Source organism: Pezoporus wallicus, unplaced genomic scaffold (assembly GCF_028554395.1).
Source record: "Pezoporus wallicus isolate ANWC-B61680 ecotype Strahan unplaced genomic scaffold, APGP_CSIRO_Pwel_v1 contig_6899, whole genome shotgun sequence".
NCBI lineage: Eukaryota > Metazoa > Chordata > Aves > Psittaciformes > Psittacidae > Pezoporus > Pezoporus wallicus.
Genome location: NW_026638613.1, coordinates 1177085 through 1197842, shown reverse-complemented (window position 1 = coordinate 1197842; position 20758 = coordinate 1177085). Strand labels below are relative to the sequence as shown.

At 37.9% G+C, this 20758-nt stretch overlaps 1 protein-coding gene across 4 annotated transcripts in view; it reads left to right on the top strand.

The window, feature by feature from the left end:
- The window catches only part of NAALADL2 (N-acetylated alpha-linked acidic dipeptidase like 2), a 489585-nt gene that overhangs the window by 103373 nt on the left and 365454 nt on the right, over positions 1-20758 (top strand). For 2 of the 4 annotated variants that reach the window (XM_057411595.1, XM_057411591.1), the window contains exon 3: positions 5811-5889. The exons of 1 other annotated variant lie outside the window; for it this stretch is intronic. The gene's annotated coding sequence lies outside the window, so the exon portion shown is untranslated. Of the gene's footprint in view, positions 1-5810; positions 5890-11406; positions 11500-20758 lie in introns of those variants that run through there. One more of the 4 variants, XM_057411594.1, reaches the window with a different exon arrangement.

Sequence of the window (20758 nt, the reverse complement as noted above, 5' to 3'; positions counted from 1 at the left end):
AACCACAACAGAAGTGTAGAAGTTCATGAAGTTAATACTTTTCTTTCTTCACCAAGATGTGAAGAAATAAAAGTTTTTTTTGAACAGTTATTTTATTTTCAGGTTCTGTGTTCTGAGTTCTTTGTTGAACAATGTTGTTGTAAAATATAAGGTTTTCTTTGAATTCTTCTTTACATCATCCATTGTTAGAGGATCATATTATTGCCTTCACAGGCTTGTGTAGGAATTGGAAAGGTATATTTGGGGGGAAGGTTTTCGGAAATACTTCCTTCATTGAGAGAATGGGAGAAGTCCATGGTAGTTACCGGAATTTACTGCAGTCATGCTTCTGTGTTTTACGTGTTTCAAAATCAGAAAAGTAAACGAAAGGAGTAAGAAGGATGTTTCAGAACTGTTGAAAATCCATGCTCTCAATATTGTTTAGACTGTTGTTCTAATCTGCTTTAATTCTAGGGCAGGTCATAACAGTGGGTAATTTAGATATGCAGAAAACCATCCCATTACTTCTTGGAAATAACAGAATATTTTGAGCTTTTATACTTGGACAAAGACAATTTAATTGCAGTGAGCCCTACTGCGAAACAGTAAAAAAAAAGTCAACCAAAGTAAAAAATGTTGCTTCTGGAGTCTTAAAGTGGAATATAGCACTTTATTTCTTACCTGTTACTGAACGTGCAAATTGTTCTTTTAATGAAGATGTTTTGAATGCCAGTCATAATAGGAGGAAATATAGAGCAGAAGCCTGTATCTACCTGATCATGTTTATTTGTGAACTGTCTGCTTTTACAAAGACCTGGGATGGCTGCACAGATGGCTTGGGTTCATATTTTAGGCCACTGAAGGTGTTTTCTTGGCAGGAATGAGATGGCCAGAAATCATACCTATTGTTTTACTCCCACATGGCTTTTCACATCACACACCACCTGCCTGACTGCATGGATGTGACTGTTCAGTTCATTCTGATTGGGCAAAGAGCAAATCAGAGAAGAAAGTAGGAAAGACATACCTAGTGGTCATGTATTTGAAAAGTGACTGTTATGGATTGGAGTGTTTCTGGTACGGGGAATGTAAGTTCCCTGAGAGCAGCTGAAGGTGATCCTGGCTGCTACCAATAAGTAGCTCTGCCATTACCTTTAAATTTTGCCCTAAGTCTTCTCCTCAGATACACTCTGTTGGTGTGTAATATTTAACTGACAGGGTAGACCCACACTAACTGAAATATTAAATTGCTTGAAATACCAATGCAGAAAGCTTAAAAGAATAAAAAAGGGAGGAAAAAAGCTAATTTGTTTGTTTTGGCACTCTCAAGTATTCACTGCTGTATTGCTGTGACTGATGGATAGGTTTTATCCTGGGACATTGGTTGGTCCCCTTCTTTCAATGGCAGAGAAGGGAGAGATGTACACCGCAGAGCTGCGTGATCTGTCAGTGAGGTGAGGTGCTGGTAGCAGGGGTTTACTAGAAGAGAAGTTTTCAAAGTCATTGGACCACAAATAACAACATTAGTTTCAATTAGTACTTACTCTGCGTGTAACAGTGTGTACTGTGTCTTGGAGTGATACAGTCTCTCTGCAGGAGGTGGAGCTGTGCATCTGGTAGTGGAGACTTTGCACTTGGAAGGCTTTAAGCTCCAATGTTTTAACACTTTCCGTCCATTCAAGGAGTTGTGTTTTAGTTTATCTCTTTAAAGAACCAAGTATAAAAGCCTGTAGCTGTGTTGCTTAATCCTAGTCCCTTGTAGAGGTAAGGTGTCCTTGCTTACTGCGTAGCCCAGTGTTGCACTCCAGACTCTATTGACTTTGCAGCCGATGGTCTTCTCATGCTGCAGACACTTCTTCATCTCCAAGTTTATACATAGTGATCTCTTCCACATGTCAGGATGCGTGGGTCTGTTCTCTACAGTGGTAAGATTGGAAGATGACTGTAACTCCTATTTCTTTTCATCAGCCTTTTAAAAGAATATTTTGTTTACTGCTTATTGTGTCCCCACATAACTTGTCAGATGTCTTAAGTTTGTATACTAATACTGCAGTATAAGGCAGCATAAGTAATTATAAGGTGGTGACAATAGAAATAGTTTCTGTAGATTGTCCTTAAGAACCTGCAGACCTGAAATACTCATGTACCTCTAATTCCTGATTGGGGCATGCCAAGCCCATCAAAGTAGCCCTCTGCTGCTTTATTCTGTGTGTATTTATTTATTAGTAATGTGAATACTGACATCTCACATGGAAGAACTGTAAGGAGAACAATGTTTTTTATTCAGCTTCCTGCCCAACATCTTACTCAGAAGGACAATTTAGCTTTTGCTGTTTATTACTTCTCCTGTTACTCTGAATCGTGATGTGTTTCTTTTTATATTGTGCTTGCTGACTGTTTTCTGACTAATGTATCTTGGTATTTGGTACTTGAAGTGCCATACAGAGAAGCTGTCATCACCAGCTGTGTAGAAGACAACTGAGAAAACCATCAATAAGTACTTAGAAGCAAATGAAAATATCTCTGCTGCCTTACTGAATTTGACTTTTACTGTTTTTTGCCATTTTTCTTCCTTGGCTCAACATGCTTAAATACTCTGAGATAAACAAGTTGGTGGCTGCTTCTTGCATGATCTCCAAGTGCATAGGCCTATGCCCAGTTTCCTGTCATGCAGAAATAAGTCTGTTGATTACATTTCTCTTGCCTTTCTGAAGCTTTTGATCTTCAGGGTCTATGAAGATTTAAGTCATATGAGGATAGGTTACTTCTTTGTGTCTAAACATTTTGGATTGAAAATAAACATTCAGCCTGTACCAAGAATAATTCACTGTTCTGTTAAGAAGGAAGAATAGGAAGTAAGCTATTACCACACAAAATTTCACAGCAATTTTCTTTTGCAGAAGCTTAAATTCTGAGTAGAGAGGTTGTCAATTAGCGTGCAGACTTTTTTAATTGGCTGTAATAAAAAGCTAATTGGTGTTTTGCTTAAAGAGTGAATTAAGAAAGTGTTGCTATAGAAACTTTGCATGTGTATAGTGCTGCTCTACATAACAGTGAATATAATAGTCTAATGACCTTTCTGAGCCAGCTGTATAGTCAAGGAAAAAGTGTGAAATTTAGACTTGCTGAAGTGATCATTAAGGAGTTTGTGACTTCGCCCATTTCATTGCCTGAAAGTGTGTGTGGCATTGTCTTGTTGAATGTTTCTCTTGACTCATGTCAAACTGTATAATAAAGGCTGGTGTCAGGAGACCTGAACTTCTGTAAAATCCAAGTGCTCCAATTTTAAAAGTGTAAACAAATCTGTAATCTGTCAAGCATAAAATGTACTACTGGGGAAATTTTATTTTCATAATCTGAGAAAATGTGATGATGGATCGTAAGTGACAACATCTAATCTGTTAGCTGTTGTATTCCTCCCTCCTCTCCCTACCTTCTCTACCCATTGCATTCTGAAACTCATGCAAAATGCAAGAATTATAATTCTAAGTCAGATGGGATTTCTGCTCTAATTTGCAATGTTCTCTCCCAGCAAAAATATTTATCTTTCAAATAAAAACTTTGCTGAGGAGAGAATAATTTCTTCAGGATTTGTGACCAGGAATTTTTTCCTTGAGTTAATGCTTGCCTGCCTAAATTGCTTCAGTGTCATTATCTGTACTTTTGCTAGTTGCTTAGAAGATAAAGGTACAGGGGGCATGGACGTGAAGTATATATGAACATAGTCAACCCTGCACAGGAAGGTTGTCAGTTATGAAGAAGGTGTGTCTGCATGGTAAAGGGGAAAACTGAAACAAAACCTTTAGTTCCAAGTCCTGAATCTCATTACTTTGTAAATGGACAAATCACATTGTCCCCTCTTTAACTGCATATCTAGAAGACGCAGGGCTGTAAGATTCTGCAGGTATGAGTGATAGTGACAGCAAAACCTTAAAATGTTCTCCATGTTTTAAATAATGCTGTGACTATCTAAACGCAAAAGACTGGAGAAAACTATACTATCTAAACGCAAAAGACTGGAGAAAACTATAACCTAATGACAGTTCACTGTGTTCTTTTTTCTCTGGTTTTCGATTAGACTTAAAAAAACCAAAACATTCTCTGTCTTAAATTTGCCCTTGCAGTTGTTCTTCAGCCTCGTACAACACAAAAAACTTTGATTAGTTTATATTTAGTTTGACTAGATTTGATCCCCCCCCGCTTGGAAGAAATCCAAGGTTCTTCTAAGTGGGCAGCTTTGGGAGAATCTCTCAGAATTCTCTGGAATTGTACAGTTGTCGTCTTTCTGTAGTTCTGAATCCTGACTGAGTAGTATCATTAGTAGCAGCTTTTTTTCCTTTGTTACATGTATGCGTAAGACCTATTAGTTTTCATGCCCTTTTGAAATGCTTTCCTCACATATGCCGTGTCTACTACTAATGTCCAAACCTGAAGTCCCATGAGTTGCATGGCATGTGGCTATCTCTAGAGCTTAATAGAAAGCTGGATTTGATCTCACAGTTCATCTTTTGAGCAGTATAACTGTAAGACAGGTAAAGTGTTCTAACGTGAAGCTTTTATCTGAGACCTGTGAGCAAATAAGTCTTTTCCTGGTCCAGGGGAAGAACTGATTTTTTTCTTTTTTTTTCCCTTTTATCCCCCCTCCGTATTATCTTGTTCACTAAAACCGTAACTGAAATGTGTGCTAACATGGTCTTCTATAATTTAAATGTGTTGTTTTGCAGAAAAGTAGAATTCTATTGTATTTATGACTCAAGGAAATGTGCTTTTTGGAACTGGGTTAAGTCCATCCTTACTTCATTTTAAATTTTTGATGCTTTGCTGCAGTCCATTTTCATCTGTCTTAGTGAAAATGGGACCAGGTCTTTGAAGGGCAAAGTGTGAATCCACTTTAGGGCTAGTATTTTCATCCTAGTTTTACATGACTGTACATGGCTCTGAGCATCCTGATGTAATGTTGATGTAATTCCTGCTTTAAATGGGCTGTTGAACCAGGTGATGACTTAGTGTTCTCCTAGCCGAAATTGCTTCATGCATCTCTGACAGAGTTCAAATCTACAAAGATAAGGGGACTCTCTCCCTATTGTTCTTCTGTTTTTATGAACTGTGACTCTGCAGGATTACCTTGAAGGCAATTACAGTAACAGCTGAAGCATGAATAGTTAAAGTACCATCAGTTGTGGTTTTTTTTTTTTTTTGTTTTGTTTTTTTTTTTTAAGATGCTTCATCTCCTGATGATTAATTCAAACATGGCTTTTAAATTTTTCTTTCCAGCTTTTATTCTTCCGATTATTGAAAGGATAACTTTGATCAGATCTTTGAATGCATACCTAAGAAAAGATGTAAAAGTTTATCTCCCATCTGAAGCCTGTCCATCTTCCAGCTGCTCTTTCCCACCTTCTTAATCTGCACAAGGGGAAGCCAGTTTTTAAGTGGCTGCTACAGCCATTATGTTGGCTCAGTAAAATTTATATGAAAGCCTGGTGTCTGAGAGATGGGCACTGCTCTCCTGCTACTTCAGTGCATTTTTTTTATTTTTTTATTGGGATTACTGCTGCTTGAGGTCCTGTAAAATGAAGTGGGGCAGTGGAATAGCTTGGTGAGTTCCACATTGTGGGTGTCTATGGAACACCTTGGAAAAGAAACCGCCTTCACTTTATTTCTTTAAATGTGAAAAATACTTCATAAGTACCAGTATATTTAAGAACATGTTCTACTGCTGCTGTGTTAGGAAAGTGTCTTAATATTTACAGGTTACATCATTGAAAATGCTTAGTTTTCTGTTTCAGTGACTGGTGTTTTATAAAATATGATGTGTTCCTTTTTTTCAGAGTGTTAATGTTGAGGCCAGATTGAAAATATGTCTTCGTGAAAAAGTCTTGAAAAAACTGATCCCACTTTGGCTGTAAGGTAAATGAAAAAAATGTATCAAACACCTGTTCTAACATCAGAATTGTTCTGTTTGAAAGAAATGTGAGGATATGATGTGCTCAGAACAAAGAAAGTATGCATTTTAAGGAGTTAAGCTGCAAAACTTTGTTTTGTCAAAATATAAGCATGAATTTGGGGTAGGCTTCAGTAATAAAACAAAAAGTCAGTAGCATGAATGCTTATGTGTCTTACAGTACTGCCTTAGCAAGTGTCTGTTTTTGTCTAAAAATGTAATATGCATATGAAGGAGAGATCACTATAATTGAATGGAAAATATGAAATTATGAAGGCAGCAAAGTATAAATAATTAAAAATCAGGTTGCAACTCTGGCTTCTGTATTTCATGAGCTCAGTTGCAAACAAAATTGCTAGAATGAGGATTCACATTTTTGTTCATTTTAATTTTACTGTCATGGTACCATACTCCTGGTATAGAGAGTAAGGCAGTGAAAATGACTAAGGGGTAATTAAATATCTGTAGGAAAGTAAGAGCCAAATGAGAGACTAATTCTCAGCACTCTATAGCTTTCATTATATATGTATGCTTTGATTTCTCATTTATATGGAAGGTGTATCCTCTAACACTGCATTATTTAGTATTTCTCCTCCTGAATTGTTTAACTTGCTGTGTTATGTGGTAGGATGCAGGAAGCTTGTTTTATTTGTAAAAATATTGCGTAAATAATTCTTTTAATAACTTTATGGACAGTTAATTACTTGTGACTTTATTTAAATATTCTCAATCTCCACTAAATGTCATGGCTATGCCTCATTTGACTGTTTAGTAACTTTTGTTTGTTCACTGAAATCAATGAAAATGGGTAATTTTCAGTGTTTGAAGCTTTTTGGATCTATTTGCCCTGCTGTGTGTGTAGTTGAATTGGTCAGTGAGATTGCTGTACTCAAAAACCATTACTTTCAAGTGAAACTTTCTTCATGTTTAACCAATGCTATTAGACAGAAGCCATATGCTGCTTCATATCACTAGTATTAGGGGTTGTGATACTGGACTTGCCATAAAACCGAGCTCCAGACAGCCAGGCCTTCAGTGAGCCTGCCCAGCTGCCAGTGGGGTAGGACAGCAACCCACACCAGGATAAGAGTTTTGCTTTGTTTTATAATTTTGTCCTACTTAATGACACTCTATCACAGGCTTGGTTGTATCCCCTTTCAGGTGGGATTATAATCCTTCTCTTAGGGCTTAATGAGAATTGGAAGTTTTCTTTAAGGATTATGGAGTTATTTAAATAATTTGCTATTAATAATTTTCTGATTTGAACAATATTTAAATACAGATATTCCTGTGGTAAGGCTCCAGTTAAGTGTATATTTAAACTTAATATTTGAGATATTTGGGAAATACCCAACGACTCACAGGTAGTGAGAATGTCTTATTCTTTGCAAGTATTTAACACATCTAAATTACTGTCATGGTACTGGTAAAGTGTTAATGAAATGAAGCTTTAGTAAAGTTACAGATGACAGGCTTGCAATGAAGAAGTTATGTAACTTTAGAATTTGTAAAAACAGCCTAACAGAATTTAGACAGTCACAATAAATAAAAAAAGCAAAATTGCATTTCCCAGTAGTTCGGAGAAGTAGCTCTGTCTGGCCAGGATAGCCGTTTCCACTCTATACTTCAAATATTTCCCATAAGCACAATGAACAGATACCTTGGCACAATAGATGGAGAGCTGTGCTTATGGAGAGGCTGCTGTCCATGAAGATGGGATCTCTCCCAGTGCCCTCTGGGCCATGCAGTTGCAGCAAGAATGGTTTCAGATTCTCATGCTGTGTCTGTGCTGTTTGGTAATACCAAACAAATTCAACAATTCCTTTAGTCTGGCATCAGAAGAAAATATTTTAAGAAATCTGTCAGTGTAGAGATTGATCAATAGTGTATTTGCCTAAGTAGCAAATAGGTGTGACTGTGTGTTATACTGAAGTGATTATAAATGGGCCAGCTAAAATACTTTTTCTTGTGCTGTCTACTTTGGGTGCAAATTACAGAAGTTTCATCTGAAAATGAGAGGAGGATCTTCAATTTTGACCTATGTGGATGCAACCAGAAGGAAGTTTTGTGAAACATGAGTCTGTAAAAATGGTTTTGTTCTCTGAGGAGCAAACAGTAGAGGTTAGGGTATTTCCTTCCATGCTGTAGAATTGTCTCTGTCATCTAGTTTTTTGACATCAAGAGTTGTTTCTGTGTTTTCCATATGCTTTGCTAAATTTCATTCATTTTCATGTCTTGTTTCATGAAGTATATAACAAAATACCCAGGAGCCTTGTTAAGGAATTGTGGGAGAGTGGTCTTCCTAGGTGATAGCACTGTTCCTTCTCTTATCAATTCTTCATGTCAAATATAATTGCGTTGTGGTGTGTGTTTTCTCCTTTGGTAGTTGCTATATACAGACCATGGAAAAATTGAAAACTGGAGCAGCTGATGTGGTTGTCCTGTCTGAAGGCAATAGGCCTTCCTTGGTATAATTACTTCTGTGTGTTCTGTAGCTGCACTTAAAACAAAGCAAAAGCCTCCAATCTTGAAGATTCTGGTGATGGAAAAACTCTAATGATTCTTGAAAAACTGCCCAACAGATTACACTGCTAGAAAACATTTGCCTTTTTTATTTCTTGAATATATCCGAATCAGCTTGAAGCATTGAAAATAGCACTACTTTTTCTTTCTTTCTGCTCACCAGCACGAGCTTATGTTATCACACTTCTGATCCTGGCTTTGTTATTTTGACTGCTAGTTAGTTGCACCCCAACTTTGAATTAAATATTGGACTAAGCTCTCTTAGCCTTTGTAAGGATGTTCTCCAGACTTGTTCAAGGTCTCTGTCCTAATAATCGCTAGCCAAGCACCTTCTCCAGTGATGGTTAACAGACCTGAAAACATGTTCACATGCCGGTCTCAAAAATAAAAAAGGATAGAGAGACAGTGCAACTTCTCTGTTCTCTGCTCAAGAGAAATCTCTGCACAGCGTTATGCTGGGAATCTTGTGTTTCCCTGTTGTAGGATTGTGGGGTTTGCAATGTTCAGTGGTTTTTAGTGCTTTGCAATAAATTTTCCAACATTTTAATAGTTCACTTGAGGAGTTCTAGTAAACTTCAGTCTCAAGGAAACTAGCAAGATTCTGAAGTACCAAGAATGTGTAACAGGCTTGTTTGATGGTAGCATTAAGTTGATACAAGCATGAACTTCTGCTGAAAGAACTTTATCTTCCCCTTTGTGGGAAGCCGTGGCCCTGCCACTTCGCCTGTGACACCATTGATAGTTGGGCTGCAATGTGAGGAGCTGGATGAGAATTGCTCTGCCTGAAGCAAACCTGTGGCTGGGGGTGGGGAAAGAGTTTTCATCTTCATTTGCATTGTCTAACTATGCTTATGGCTGCGTGACTTACCTACTAGTACCTCTGAGTGGGTGTTAACCTGTGCCTTGGTGATGGCAGGCAGGGAAACTGCTGCATTGGAGGTGGTGCATATTTTTGTTGATATTGAGGACAGTGGATCACTACCTCGAGTGGTTGAAGTTTTGCTTTATTTCCATGGAATACTTTGAAGATAACACATTTCTACTTCTGAGATCGATTGATTTTTATTTATCTTGACAAGTTTTAGAACAGCATTTCCTCATGTCAAATGCCATTCTTCTGGAGTTAAAAAGCTGTCATCTGTGTATAAATTCAAAGGACACTTCAATACTGTCAGTAGATCATCACTGCTTAATAATAGGCTTTTTAGAAGATTTCTATTAATGTCAACTTTTAACGGAGTCCTCTTACTAAAAGAACTGTACCTTGTAATCATGCTGTATCTTTCACTACAAAGCAGTTATATGAATTGTGTGAATTGGCTAAAATCTATGAGCTATTAAAACTCAGAATGTTATTCTGATCAGAAAGAAAGTCATCTTGTTTAACTTCCCCCTCCCCTTCATAAATCTGAGAGTGGGAGCTTGTGTGAGGGAGAAGAGAAAAGGAGCCTGATGGTAGTTAATGGCTAATGAATACAGCTGAGGATACAGGGATGGTTGCCTGGCAACGTGGGGACGGTGGGCTAAGGTCCCTTGTCAGCGCAGAGGAGCTGAGAATTGGCTCATCTCTTCAGCTTATAAAGACTGACTTTGGCATTTTTGCATACTTTATTCTCAACAGGTATCATAGCTGGGCTAGGTTTTTGTATTACATGTTTTGTGTCTATGTATTTCATTCTTTGAAATAGAAATGCAAGAATTGAATCAAATCAAGCATTTTAGTTAAAAGAACGGAGCATACTGTGAATTCTGTCCCGTGCAGTTGTTATGCTTTCAAGATGATAGCCATATTTCTAAAGAGACTTGGCTGAATTGCAAGCTGTTAGATCTAATTTCAGGTGAAGCTATGTTTTCTTAGTCTGAGAGCCCTCTGAAAATGACCATCAGTACATTCAGTGCTGAAAGCTGGGGTTTGTGTTACAATTGAAACCTTGCGAACATTCCCTTTTGTTTTGTTTTGGGTTTGTTGTTTTGTTTTTGTTTTTGTTTTTTTTTTTTGCACGTGTGTGGTTGAAACACAGTTATGAAGTGGCACATCTACTTTGTTTCCTGTCTTAGAATGGAATAATACCAGGCTGCAAACAAAGTGTGTAAAGTGAGCAGTATGACAGACTTGACCTTGTAAAAGTTGTTCTTACAAGAGTTCAAATGAATTTTGGATATGGATGTCATTGTGAACTGTATACAGATCTATCTTTCTGCTGCAGTATAGTTGTGCATATTTGGTACTTCGTTAGGGAGATTGGGGGGATGGCCTTTGTTAGTTTGGTGTTCTCAGGAAGGGCTTCGTAGAAAAGTAGGTGGATGTTAGCACGTTAAGATGGTTATGATTAAGTGAACCTTGAACGAGCAACTTTTTTCTTTTCTATGGAGGTAATTATTAAGGAAGAAGTTGCAACTGGCTTGCAGACCCAGGTTTCACAGTCTAGTGGGGTGTGTAGTTCTGATATTGCCAGAGGACACAATTTTCTTAGCACTTTTTGCTCTCAAGATCAACTTTGATGCCTAATGATAATGCCAAAGCTGTAGGAACAGGTTGGGTTCTTGTTTTGAATTGTTGGGCAGGAGATCTACCTGTCCATTTTGTGCCCGTTTCTTCTACAGGGGAGAAACATGGTTAATGTGTATACATCTGCCATTCTGTTACCTTGAGGATTCTTAAAAGAAAAAAATCATCTCCTCCTGCTAGTAAGAGCAGTTATCATATGCAAAATGGTCACTTCCATTTTTTCTTGTTGGGTTCAGTGTTTTTGTTGATGGTTGTTGTTAAGGGTGAAACTTTTTTAGAGCATTTGGCACAGCTGTCAAAATAGAGTGTTTGTATGGAAATGTTTTGATGGAAGCTGCAAAGAAATCCATTATGTTTTCTGGAAACTTTGTAATTATCAAACTTTGAATAATCTAGGTGAAAATTAGTGCTTTCATGTAACTTATTTTTTTTCTGAACAGTCTATTCTCTCTGTCCCCATGTAAACGCAGAGGCAAAATAACAGCAGCCAACTGCGTAGAGTTACTTCCTTGTAACTGGAGATACTCTGAAAAACAGTTGAAAGGTTTGAAATGTTTCATTTTATATAGTCGAAGCCTTAAGGCAGTTGTCATTAACAGGATGGTCTTTCTCCATTCATGTTGTAAGCTGTAGCTTCTGACTTACTATTTATTGTTTTAATGGTTTATACTTATATTACAAGCCTTAAGTTTGCTACAGGGTATTGAGAAATGTTTTGTAGCTTATTATGATTCATGAGAAAGTTTGGATAAACTGCTCAGGCCTGTATTTCATGGTAACTTGTATTCCAAAGGGCAGCTTTGGTCCTTAAGTAAGATTGCTCTTTCCCAGCAACTGCATGTTTAAGGGTCTGCTATTACAGTATAACTTAAACATATCCACCATGACTAAAGGAACTGCATACTGAATTACTATTACAGAAACTTTGTATCCAAGTATTTGAAGTTGGACTTTAATCTACTATGTTGTTGAATGAAAAGATTACAAATTTAAGATTTATGAATCTGTGTTCATGTCCAAGATCTCTGAATTGTTGGCCGTTTACTCCCCTAAAATTACTAGGGGAGTAATTAGACTCCTAGATTCATAGATTTTTAGACTTTAAGACAGCAAAGTACCTTAAAATTATTATAACTGAATGAAGACAATAAGTAAGGATCAATAAGATTAAAAAAAATAATAATATTGCTATTTCTTTGTCTGTACAATGCAGTGCTGTTAAAAAAAAGTCTGGCCAACTTCTGTGATGTTACCAGAAATGATCTTTTATTTAAAACCAAATTATATCATTTTATACTTTAAGTAAATGTTGGACAGGTTTTGTAGCTGTAAGGAATGCAAGTGGAATATATTAAATGTTTTCAGCATTCTGTTGGAATACCTGCTGGTATCTTACAAAATTTCAGTACTACTAAACTAAAGACACTGGTTACATTGGAACCAGTGTAAAAAAACACATTAAAAAAAAAACCTTAAACTATGTAAATTGTATTTTACAATGATGCTTTAAGTCAGCCAATTTTGACTTCTCAAACCTGTTTTTTGCATGGATTTTCTTTAATTTTCATCTACTGCCTCATACTGTAGTAGTTTCTGTTGGGCTTTTGCTTTTCTTACGGCACTGAAACATAAAGTCATAGAAAAATTAATGCAGAACAGACGAAGTAAAGATTTTGGCTTTTTTTTTTTGTTGTTTGTTTTTGTGTTTCAAGCACTGCTTGAAAGTGAAATTCTGATTCCTTTTCCTAATTATGGACACAGAATTAACTTCTCATCCCTCATTTTGGCTTCTGTGGTAGTTTGTTTGCCTTACATAATACTCTGAAATAGGAAAGCATTTTATTGATTAAATAATATGAAACAAGTGCATGGTGTGTAAACGAGGAAAAAGGGGCAGGTTAATGTATTTTAGGTCTCAAATATGTTGCTTATGTATTAAAATAAAAATGTGAAAATATATTAAGCAGCGCAATAGCTGCATACTAGTAAATATAAAGCCAACAGCTGTGTTTTCGAAGAGTGCACCACCACTACTGGAATTGGGAAAAATAAGACTTTACTGCAGATTTGAGGAGAAACGGAAAACAATGCTAATACTAATCTATATTCCCCATTCCTTCCCCTCCCTCCTTCCGCCCCCACTTGTGGAGAGTAAGATTTTGCTGCCTTTATTCTCTCAGGAGGAATACAGCTCATTTAATAGAGTATTGTGTAGACAATTAGGAGATGCAAACAACAATGAAAAGTGTTATTCCATACTAGAAATGCTTTATATAAGTAGATACTTGTAGTAAATAGTTAAACTAACTAGTCTGGAAAAAAAGGAAGAATGTATTCAGTCTGAAACACAATTCAGATGTGATGTGTGTGCCCTGCTGCCAAAGAGGATGTTCTAGGATGGGATCTGAGCCTCAGTCCCATCAAGTGAGGTAATTTTATACCATAGTATTGCTTCTCTATAAGATATACATACATACATATATCTTTATATATAGATATATGTATCTAACAGCTCTTCTGTTGGAACAGTCTTTAGTGATAGAAGATTTACACTGAAGATTCTTCCTGGCTCTTTTGTATTTGCTGGGGTAGAAGATACGTCTGAATCCAAGTCTTCATTGGCTTGAAAATCTATCTCCATATTAAATTGCTGTATTCTATACAGTATATTTGTTATAAAAGCTTACATATGTGGTTGGAGTGCAAGCTGACCTACTTAAACCACAACTCTTCCCAGCTGTGCTTTCTCTTAAAAGGCTAAAGCAACGATAAAATAGTGAGGTTTTTTTTTTGTTTTTTTTTTTTTAAAGCTGATCAGCTTTTGATTCCCTATTTCAGGTTTTTAGGCTGTGCTTCCAAATATGAATTTAGAATAGTAAGATTTACTGCTTGTGCAAGATGGAGTTCAGTATTAGTTAGCATTTACAGCATTAGCTCTCTTGCTGACAAATATTAGAAAACCATTTTTCATTCCCTCACTGTTTTGCTCTCCTTTTTTAAAGCTACTTACTTTCATCATCCAATTTATCCTTTGCTTTCAATTATAACTTCAAGATTAATTAAAAGTAGGAGTGGTAGAAATAAATTGTGCAGAGGTTTTTAAGGAAAACAGTAAACATATGTAAAAAGTACTTGTTAATTCCACTGCTTTTATAAATAGTTATGTGGGTTGAAGGGTAGTGGAATTGTTACCCTTTTTACTACATTTACATACTCTGCATTACTATCATTTGCAGGTCCAGATTATGAAGTATCATCTTCTGTGCATTATATCTTTATACTCACTTGCATAATTTTATTTTGTTTAATACCAAAAAGACCAAATTCAAAGGGAAAAAGAAGCTAATTCTTCTTTCTTTCTTCTACAAACTGACTTCATAGTAATGTGTCTATAGCTTTGTTTTCTGTACACTCATCTTTCAGCTGTTGAAGGCAGCTTGAGTTATTTTCTGCAGACTCATCTATATTTTCATTAAATAGAAAGTAAAAGCACTAGAAGTGAATCAGGAGGCCATTGCTGATTTGATTGCTAACATTTGTTTGAGGTTTGGTTGCTAAAGCCGTATGAATGCTGAGGAACAGGAACTGATTAGTAAAAGATATTTAAAGAAGCTTCAGAAAGGACATTTTGACAAAGCACCTTTTTTCTGTGAAGGGAAAAATACCTCTGTTGGGGAAAGCTGTCAAAGTGCTCTTGTTTCAGCTTTCCAGATCAGGACTTTGAGAGTGGAGAGATGCTGAGTTCTGTTATGGTCATAAAGCTAGCAAATGGGGTCACAAATTGAACTGTAGTCATTTGTCAATCATGTCAGGACTTATAGGTCTTGGGGAGAAAACACCCATAATTGAGGTATTGTGAAAAGTAATGTATGCATTGTTAACAAAACAAAAATAATGAAAACTCCATGGATGTTTTGAACCCTCTTTTCTTGTGCATACTAAGATATTCCCTTGGCATGTTATTTTCTCACTCAGCAGGCGATCAGGGAAAGCTTGAGCTACTTGATAGTCATTTTGCTGGTTGCACTTTCGAAAAAGGAGACTCTTCCTCTGTACAGCCATCATCAAACAAAATGGCCAAGAGGGAAAAAACCCTGTTCAGTCTGGAAGACCTAAATCTTACTTCTGTCCAGTCCCCATCAGCAAGTTGCAGGTTACAGTGGTGTTTTGGAGCCTTTTCTGGTCTTAAAAAAAAAAAAAAAAAAAAAAAAAATCCTTAGCAAAAAACCTGAAAGTATTTCTGAGCCAAAGAAACTTGATCTATGGAATACTTGTTAAAACTGGATCATTTCACCATGAAAATAGTTGTTTCAATGGAGTGATATTTTTCTGGCAGCAAATAGTTTTCTGACAAAAAGCTGTATGAGCTGTAATTAGTGCTTAGAAGTAAGTGAGAACAAATACACTTTGTTTCCCTCTAAGATCCAAATTGGTGATGTTTTGCATCTCTATGGAGTTTTATACCACAGCCTTCTTGTAACTGGTGAATCTAGACTTGGAAATAAAACTCAGATAAGAGGAATAAAAATCTCATTGATGACGGAGCAAGTCTTTCTTGGGTTTTGCCCACTGCTCAGCTCTGTACACTGCTTCTGCCTATTGGCACTCAGTCACTCTTGTTTTTAGTGCAACATTTGTATAAACATTGAAAACCTATTTCACTGTGGATTTTGAGACTGGTTATCCTTGCTTATGTACTTAATCCGTTTTAATTGTGGAAGAAGAGATTTTTTTTGTCTTCCATCTCCTATTTTAATTGAGGTTGTGGGCTTAACAACTGCTTGTAATTTGGAGGTTAACCAAATAGTGCTGTTCATTTTACTGTACCATTTTCCATGGAACAAATAAAATAGCTATGCTGCTCTTAAAAAAGACAAAGAAACAAATCACCACCACCGCCAAAAAAAAGCCTGCAAACACCAGCAGTATAAAAACCTGAACATGGGTGAGGGAGATGGGATTGGCACTGTCCCTTTTCTCCTTTCAATCCCACCATTTCTGGAGGTGAAATATTTGTTGTTTTTTCTTGTGAAAAATGTCTGTAGTGCCAGACAGGTAGTTACTACAAGAGACCTTGTGGACTGCTTCTTTCCTGTCATACCCTTTAAAGCACTTGGTTATCAAGTTTTATAGCAAGTTTTCATAGAGACTGGATCAGAGAGTAACCTTAGCAATTTGAACTCTGCACATTCACAGTGCTTACATTTCAGTTCTAGATATGATTTGTGTTATTTATGCAATTTCACATCTAGTAAATGTGCCTCATTATTCGTGTTTCTGAAACATTGAAATTATATTGTTTAGGAACACACACCCCACACCCTCCTTCACCCATGTCTTTCTATTACATTTGTAGAATATGTAGCATATGTCTGGGAGTTTGAAACACGTTACCAATAATGAAGGACAGCAGATGTGTTAGCTGTTGATGATATTACTTCGCATTAATTCTATATAATACCTAGATTCTTGAGTAGAAATGAGAGTCCTGAAAGCAATTTGGGCAGCACTTACAGGAAACATTTGCTTTTCTGAAGGCTTTCAGTTGTGAGGTTTGCAGAGTTTAAAGAACATGTGACAATACAGAATCATAGAATCCCAGGTTAGAAGAGACCTCAAGGATCATCTGTTCCAACCTTTCTTGGCAAAGTGTGGTCTAAATTTGATGGTCCAGCTCCCTGTCCAGACATATCTTAAAAGTGTCCAACACTGAGGAAACCACCACTTCCCTGGGGGGATTATTCCAATGGCTGATTGTTCTCATTGTGAAAAATTTTCCTTATTAAAAGGTCTGACTATGATAAGACTGCACAAGAGTGCAGTCAGAAGTCCCTGGGAGTAACTTGTACCCATTAACCCCTCCTCTTCTCCATTTGGTTCCTTCTGAAAAGAGAGTCTCTGTCTTCTTTCATATCCTCTGGCAGCCCTTATCATTGTTGGGAGAGAGTGCTTTGTTTCTAATGACATAGAGTTTAGGCTTAAAGTCATCCATGACATTGGCAGTATGATTCAGTAATCTGTTTGGCATGTCTGTATGTGCAGTATAAGATCTAGCTTTTCTCTTTTGTAGCCCTGATTGCTATCATAATAAAATCATATTTCTGTTCATTGTCTGTTAAATGCACTCCTTAGAATTGACAAATATTGTAGTTGCTGTACTGTAAATATAAAGAATAACTGTATCCTTTCTTATGGGAGTAGAACAAACCCACTACGTTTTCACATTTGTGTCTTTCTAGAGAGAGTGACTGAATTAAAGAGTTCCTCCTTTGGAAATCAGTCTTTTTAAATCATTGCACACAAGTAAGCACAACCAACAGTTTTGAGAGAACAAAAATACAACCTAGCCATTTCTCACTGTCAGTCATTGTTGGAAGAGGAAATACGAAAAAATCTTGAGCTTCAGTCCTTTTTGGGCTATTCCCACTTGTAGGCTTAATATCAAAGAAGGAAGTATTTTCAGTAGTATCACTGTCATCTCTTGAATTCTTAAAAATATTTAAGAGTTAACAGAAGATGGTGTGATAAAATGCTAAAACGTAAACTATAAAATACTTGTAGGTGCTAAAAGCCCCAGATCAGAATCTCACTCCTAAGGGAAGTGTTGGTACTCAGTGGTTTAGAAGACTTTCTGTTATCTTAGATTTTTGTTGTCTTTGGAGCTAGTAGATCCCTTTATAAGGGGGAGGACCTCACAGCATGCATTATTGAAGGTGAAACCTGATCATTATGATTTCTCTCTTATTTAGAAATTACAGGGTATCTAAGGTTTTCTCTCTTTAAAGATACGGACAGTTTGTGTTTGGAGAGGGCAGAAATGCTTCAAATGTTTGTCTCATCAGTTAATTACCAAATGTATCTTGCTTTGCACTACAGAACTTCACTGATAAATAGACTTGTTTTTCTTAAATATGCCTTCTAAATATAGAACAACTCAAACTTGCTTGAATATAAAAGCTCAGCACTAGATCTCTTACTTTCCCAAGTTTTATGGTCAAGGAAGAGTTTCTGTATGGGCTCCTCTGCTGTACCCAGGAAAGGATATATGCAACCTAAATATTGGTTCCCAAATCAAACTAATAATAGATGGTGCTGTTTGCCATAGCGTCTTTGAGAGCTGAAACAAAGACAAGTCAGTGCCCAAATATTTTTCCTTATCCTGTCCTGAAGCTTTGAGCTTCAGGAAGGTGGTGCAAATGTTTCGTATTAGGGACTTGTTTAAAAGACAGGATTAAACATAGTCAGACCTCTTAATAAGGTCCCAGTATCCACTCTTGCATGCTTATGTCATTAACTGTACTGCTGAATACTTTCAGGAAAGGCCACTTTTGCTTGTCACTCTTAAAGGAATCACAAAGCCAGTAAAGATCATATTTATGCATCTCTGTGCACACAAAAAAAACCCTTAATTTAGTCTCTGACTTTAAGTAGAGGAAGCTGCTTTAGAACTGAGGTGAAAAAGTCCTTCATTCACTAAATGTATGTTTCAGTTAGATGTTTCACTCATATATTCAAATGGAAGCTTAGTAAACTAATTCAAGATTATGCTCAGTGCTGGAATTGGAAGTAGCCAGGTGTCTGCTGTGTGATTGGAGAGATTCTCCAGGTGTCTGCTGAAGTCTTATTTCCTGCACCGACTCTGGGCTGGCTTCAGACCATTGACAGTAAATTGGTACTGTAGGAGGGATAAGCGTGATGAAATATAGGAACCACTGACTACAAATTTTGGACCATGAGCTAAGACTGAGGATTCTGGGAAAAGAAAACCTAGCAAAAGCTCAGCTATGCTAACAGAAATATAATAATGAAAGGCTCATTTTTCAAACATAAGTTCATTTTGCTTTTCTCTTTGCTTTATTGGTTAAAGAGCCTTTTCTGACTGCAGAATGGTTGATTTAGCCCAACTAATTTGATAATTGGGCAAGAATAAAGCTTGAGTTTTTTCTTGTGATGTCCTTAAATTTGCTGAACCAAGTGAGAAGTTCTTTTGGAATTCACTATTCAAATGATTAGGGTATGCGATGTCTGATTTACCTTCTCTAGCAATACTCAGGTATTCAGTATGGCTAAAAGCTAGTTGCATGAGTGGAAGACGAAGGTGCTTAAGGTATACAGAAAAAGTTGAGAGTGAATCACTAAAGGACATAAATATTTGTTTTTTTAGCTTCTGTTTATGTGATAATTAACTTGAGGAGCTGTCCTGGGTTCAGCAGTAGCAGTCATTTTTCCCCTTCTTAGTAGCTGGTGCAGTGCTGTGTTTCTGACTTTCAACCTGGGAACAGTGCTGATAACACCAATGTCTTTAGTTGTTTCCAGAGGAATATTTAGTCTGACCAAGGGCTTTGTGAGTTTCATGCTTTGCAGGGAGAAGGGGAAGCCGTGAGGAAGCAGAGACAGTAAACCTGACCCAAACTAGCCAAAGAGGTATTCCATATGACAGCACGACATGCTCAGGATGTAGAACTGGGGAAAGTTACCTGGAAGGGCTAGATCACTGCTGGGATGAGGCTGGGTATTGATCGGCGGGTGGCAAGCGGTTGTATTCTCTTCCCTTGTTATTTCCCTTATAATTATTATTATTGGTGGGAGCAGTAGTGATTTGTGTTATACCTTAGTTACTGGACTGTTCTTATCTCAACCCGTGGGAGTTACATTCTTTCGATTCTCCTCCCCATCCCTCCGGGAGTGGGCGGAGGAAACGGCGTGTTAGGTTTAGGGTTAGGAAGTGAAGGGATTGAGCGAGGGCTGCTTGGCTGAATTGATGGGCTGGGCTTAAACCCCGACAGTTTGTTTTGGTACCCAACGTGGGGCATGAAGGGTTGAGGTAATGACAGATCTGACTGGAGTGTGCCTAATCTTATTTGTGATAAGCATTTATTCTTTTGGATTAATAGTCATTCGTCACAATGCTGATTTATTGGCTCTCAAAGTTGGTGCTCTTAAGCTCACAGTTTCAGCATGTCGTACCTTACTTACAGCCAGCTTTTGCTGTGTTAGTGTTCATGGGGTGTGGGCGTTGGGCTGAGGTTTTTGTTTCATTGTGCTATATGGTAATGACTTGTAATACAATAGAATCATTGATCATGAAACTGATCTGGCTTGTTCCCAGTGTGGTCACCACCTTTATACTTGGGGTGGTATATAATAGAAGTGTGTAATAATTGCACATCTTTTTTCTCCTCGGGTGGTCAACCTGTGAAGGAGACATTCTCTTACGCTCCCAGCCCCCATACCAGACCGTTTACAGCATCGTTTGAGAGTTCTGAAGGTTTTGAATGGCCTTTAGGTACCCTTGAGACCTGCCTGCTGACTGTGATGGGGATCAGCATGTTGGCTGACCTGGATTACAGGGCTCCGACTAGGGGGGACCCGGGATACAGGGCCCTGACTAGCGGGGACCCGGATACAGGGCCCCGGCCACTGGGGACCCGGATTACAGGGCTCCGACTAGCGGGGACCCGGATACAGGTCCCTGGTCAGCGGGGACCCGGATACAGGGCCCCGGTTTAACGGGGACACGGATACAGGGCCCCGGTAGACGGGGACCCGGATACAGGGCCCCAGCTAACGGGGACCTGGAACGGCGAGTGATCGGCGCTGGCGGCAGCGGCCGGGAAGCGCGGGCAATGCTGCTGCGGTGGCGTGACAGACCTGGGTACTTGGACTGACCGAAAGGAATCCGCCGCTGGGGCGAACCAGACACTGCTGCGTTGGGAGGCTGATCCGGAGACCGAGGTTACAGGACGACCCAGAAGAAGACGATCCGGAAAAGGCTGGCCATGAAAATGGACCGAGAGGTAGCC